Source organism: Myotis davidii, unplaced genomic scaffold (genome assembly GCF_000327345.1).
Source record: "Myotis davidii unplaced genomic scaffold, ASM32734v1 scaffold616, whole genome shotgun sequence".
NCBI classification, from domain to species: domain Eukaryota; kingdom Metazoa; phylum Chordata; class Mammalia; order Chiroptera; family Vespertilionidae; genus Myotis; species Myotis davidii.
The window spans coordinates 393,278-398,948 of NW_006291965.1; positions in this window are offsets into that span (position 1 = coordinate 393,278).

The following is a 5,671-nucleotide window of genomic DNA, read 5'->3' on the forward strand; positions in this document are numbered from 1 at the left end:
AAACCTGAGACCCTTCAGTCCACAGGCTGACGCTCTATCCACTGAGCCAAACCAGCTAGGGCTGTTTTCCTTTTTAAACTAACAAACTTAAAGGATATTTTTTGCTCAATTCTCCTGGTCAAACATATTAATTACATAATTTGAAAACCAGTGATTTCTTCAAAAAATTAAGTGCCATATGAAATATTGTTTGCAAATAGAAAATAGTACCAAATCAATAGAGTGAATCTTTGAAAAGTTGTGATTTAGTATTCTACTTTTGGATTACTTTCCGTACATAATTGAACCTTTGCTTTTACATGGCTAGTACTCAATAAGAGATTGAACATTAGGTTACCTTATCTTTTTTATCTATAAAAATCGCATCTTTAGATATTGAGCCTAACTGTAGCTGCTCAGTGAATAAATGACAATGGTGAAAAGAACAGCTGAACATGAAGGCCCAGGGTAGTAATCACAATGGAACCTTCAAGCAACACCTATAATATCAATTGTCTCAACTGAAAATAAATACAACTTTGGGAACAAGCCATGGAACCTCTGAAAACCCCAGAGTGTACATTCCCAACTAACTTCCCTAATTTTCAGATCTATAAAGAAATAGATTTTCAAAGTCTCTACCAGAAGAGAGATGTTGAATTTAAGCCAAATAACTCATTGCAACAAAAAGAGTGTTGGTTAGATACATTTTCTTTCCTTTTCTACTGAGGAACAAACAAGAGCTAAGCTAAATTTGTAATATTATAAATTTCTATTTAGCATGTGAACCAAATAATTTCTTAAAGAACAGATACATTTTCAAGACAAGCTGTGAAGTCTCTCTCTCCCACAGCCCTTCAAAAGTGAGACAGAAGAGGCTTTGTGTGGCATAACGTGGGTCTAGTTCGGCTTTGAAGTTGGTGGAAGAGATAATTAGTGCTCTGAGGTTGCAGCTGTTGTGTGATATGGAAGTTCAAGGGCATTCATGCTGATTTTTCCCTCAGCAGTCCAACATTTTTAAGTCAGAATGTGTGTCATTTTCACAAGCTTGAGCCAGACTCCGTGTAACCATTTCCACTATTATCAATGCTCATCATGAAAACAGGAAAGTACAGTGGAGACACGACCTCTCAGAGCATTATGCAATTGGGCAGAGTAAAATGTAAAGGAGGGTTTCTTGGGAAACTAAAAAGTGCTGGATTTTCTACCATTTCTGGTATCTAAATACAGGTCTAGCAAGAAAAACTATGAAGTGACCTCGTAAGATATTCTAGTCCTGGTTTATTGCTGTAACACTAGGTTGACCTCTACAATAATACTTATTAGAAATGTCATAATGATGATCATGGCTATAATAACTGTTTACGATGATAATTATAGGTTGAACCAATGCATCCTCCAGGTAAATAAATGATTCTGAAGCAGCATGACCTTCTCCACCAGCTGATACATGTGCATTTATTTGTACATGTTCAATTGTTTAAGTGGTTTGGATACTTGGTTTTGAAAAGGCAATTTTAGAATGTAAAATTGTTTTTCTCCATTTAAAAAAAAATGTGTTTGAGAGAACCAAGTAGAGAGTTAGCCACTAATTCATGTAGTAGGTATTTCTATAAGCATCTTCTGGGTGCCTGGTACCGGGCCTGGTCCAGGGACACAGAAATAGCAAAACAAACATGTTTGGATGACTTATTTATACCAACCAGCCCACACAGAAAACGGATCCATAAACATGACACATTACCTTTCAGGGAATATACTTTCAAAAGTGACTTTCTGCCCCTGGTCTAGCAGAAGGTGCAGCTCTGTACACGTGCAAAGCTTCACAATCTGAGTATAAAGAAAATATACATATATTTTGGCCTTTGAGAGCAAGTGTTATTATAATTTTAATGATAATAACTACTGTTTCCATCGCATCCTTATTGGGCCTGTGTTTAATATTAATTCTAATCCACAAAACAACCCTGAAAGTAGGTATTATTTCCATTTTACAGGTGGCTTATGTTGAGAGGCCCTTCCCAGTATAAAATCATGATATTCTAAACAATTTGCAGTTCCATAGCAATAGTGGCAGCCCAGACAAGGAGGTGAAACAACATTTACTGAACATCTATTCTGTCCTTACACTGTTCCTGGTCTTTTACATTGATCGTTTCATTGAAATCTCACAACTCTGCAGGATAGATAACAACGTCCCCACATTGGCGATGCAGAAACAGGCTCAGAGACACCATGTAATGTGCCCCAAATCACACAGCCAGTGAATGGCCATCTGGCAGGATTACCAACCTGAATTACTTACTCAAATACTATCTCCTCTCTAAAATAAGCCCATCTACCACTAACATCCACTTCTCCAGGCCTTTGTTCAGGTTCTGCCCTCAGCAGAGAATGACCTACCCTGCCTAACCCCCACTGGGTCTTCAAGGTCAAGTGCAGATATGACTTCTTCAGTCCCAACCACCCCCAGGCAAAATTTGAAATCATAGAACATGTTTTTGCTACTAGTCTAGCATTTATCACACAGCATTGTAATTTGTTGGTATGTCTTTCTCTCCCATGGAAGCTAAGAAGACCTTGAAACAAAAACTGTTTCTTTTTCACTTTTGAGTTCTCAGCACATAATACACAGCTTGGCACTTAGGTTGACACTCTAGTTGGTGGCAGACCTGATACTCATGCCCACATGCTGTAAATTCAAAGGACCTCTAAAAAGTGACCAAACCAATCCTCCTGCATTTATTTGGGAGCCACGTCTTTGGTTCGTTTTTATTTGTCTGTTTGAAAGACCCTCAGAAGAGAGGATGCTACCATCTCTCTACCTTCTCTATTTGTGATTCCTTATAGTAGGTCACGCTAGCCTCATTTGCTCATGTTTCTACCCTCTGAGAAAATTCTGTCTCCTCATAATTCAGAAAATACAAAATGCAATTTTCACAAAATCTGCCTTAATTTTGCTGGTTTCCTGGTTAGCTAAGCTGTACATGACAATTTCTCTCTGAATTCTTGTCACAATGACAGGTTTTTTCCTTGTGAGAAAGGTGATGACTACAAGAGAATACATATACTGGATGGTGCCAGAAGAAAGGAGCAAACAGATAAAACTAGCCTTAGCTGGTTTGGCTCAGTGGATAGAGTGTTGGCCTACAGACTAAAGGGTCCCGGATTTGATTCTGGTCTGGGTTGCGGGCTCGATCCCCAGTGGGGGGCATGCAGGAGGCAGCCAATAAATGATTCTCTCTCATCATTGATGTTTCTGTCTCTCTCTCCCTCTCCCTTCCTCTCTGAAATCAATAAAAATATTTTTTAAAAGTATATTAAAAAATAAAATAAACAATAAATAGTACATGGCATAGCCCTTCAAACAGAACAAATGCATTTGCACTGATTTGTACCTTCAAATCAATTGCCAATGCTTTAAATATCTTTTTTTATCTTTATTGTTGGAAGTATTACATGTCCCTTTTTTTCTCCCATTGACCCCTTACAGCCACCCCTGCCCCCCACCTCTGCCAATGCTTTATTTTTATGCAAGGAGGTAGGTAAATGTTTTGATTCCTCTTTAACAGATTAGTAAACTAAGATATAGAAAGACTAAATTATTTGGCCCAAACCTTATCCTAGAATTTGGAATTAAATCCAAAAGTTCTTACCTTCCAGCCTGCACTCAAACCAAAGGCCACATTTTCAAAAGGTAGATAGCAGCTATATAATTTTCTTCACCAAGGTAATCAGGTCATCACTTCAAATAACTCCTTTCTGCTTTAGAAATGATATTAATATATAATTGTCCTAAAAGCTTATGTGCAAAACAGGCTAATAAAAAAACCTGGCCTTTTTGTTATTTTTTAAAAGTCTATACTGAATAGGGATATTCACAGATAATTGGCAGGGCTGTCTGGACAAAGAGTTACAGCTTTGTGGAATAAAAACATAGCCTGCATGTCCAAATTAGCTCAAGAAATTTCCCATTTCTGAAAGGACGAGCTGGCTGCCAACTCTTTAAGACATAAAAGCACACCCTCTTAAAACATGAATCATTACCTATCACATAAAACAAGGGCGCGCGCGCGCGCGCGCGCGCACACACACACACACACACACAGAAACATCTTTAATAATTGCTCAAGGCTTTCAAAAATATCCCTTCACTGCACATTAAGATACATATTTTATCAACCAAGATCAGGTTGTCCTTTCCTCATCCACGCTGTCAGAAAGGATAAGCTATTTACCAACAGCCTTGCTACATGAACAGGCTCATGATGTGGTGTAAACAGGGGTGCCAAACAGACAGAGCAGATGACTCAGACTGATTCTAGAGTACACACTTGTAGGTTGAACTTAGTGCCTGCCGCTGGTTATTTGTCAACCTATTTTAAAAACAGATTGTTTGCCCTGGACTGGTATCTCCAATGGTTAGAGCATTGTCCTGTACACTAAAAGGTTGCCGGTTTAATTCCAATTAGGGCACACTTACGGATTCGATGCCCACTCCAGACGAGAATGGGAGACAATTAATCAATGTTTCTCTCTCACATCTTCTTTCTCTCCCTTCTCCTCACTCCCCTCACCCCTCTCTCCCTAAAATCACTAAACATATCCTCCAGTGAAGAAAAACACACTGGTTGATCTTTATTCCTATAACTAGTTATTTTCTAAATCCTATACCTGAAATGCCACCTTCTTAAAGAAATAAGGCCTAATGCATGCTTTTAGCATAGTTGGGCTAGGATGACAATTCTTTGGAAATGTGTATGGAAGGTTTGAAAAAGGACAGGGTGAGCTGAAACACAACACAAAACCAGAAGCAAGCTGATGTGCCACAACTGAGAGTGGGCATTTGGGTGGTTCCCGTGCATGCCATAAATGAGTGCAGTGGGTATCCTTAGTCTTTTTATTGTCAACACTGAATCTTACTGTGACATCACCATCAGATGGATAATTTACATTTAAACGGAGACCAAAATAGTTCCTAAATCTACAAAGGCAGAAAAATCCAGACATCTCAATATGCTTCCCTAAAAAGTGAGTTTAAAGCCCACAATAAAATATAAAAAGAAAATTACTTTGATCTACAAGAATAATATATTGATTTGTTTATTAACTGCCTTGGGAAAACATTTCTCAGAACATTTAGTCATATTTATTTCTCTGTTAGCTAGAAAGTAAAAAAAAGCCACTGAGCTGGAACAAGAACTTTTTCCCCTTTATAAAATTTTCAGATTTCATCGTAAATGTTATAATAAATGTCCAAAAGTCACAGAGCTTAATCCATTGTATTTTTAGAAGTTAATTTAATAGGATAGAATCTCAACTTTCATCTGTATGTCCACTTAGGAAAAGTATCTATTTAGGCCCTCTGCCCATTTTTTAATTGGATTGTTTGTCTTCCTTTTGTTAAGTGATATGAGTTCCTTATATAGTTTGGATATTAACCTTTAATCACATGTATCATTGGCAAATATGTTCTCTGATACAGTGGGCTCTCTTTTCATTTTGTTGGTTTCTTTTGCTGTGCAGAAGCTTTTTTATTTTGATGTAGTCCCATTTATTTATTTTCTCATTTTTCTTGCCCTAGGAGATGTATTGATGAATATATTGCTGTGAGAGATGTCTGAGATTTTGCTGCCTATGGTTTCTTCTAGGATTTTTATGGTTTCACAACTTAGATTTTGGTCTTTTATCT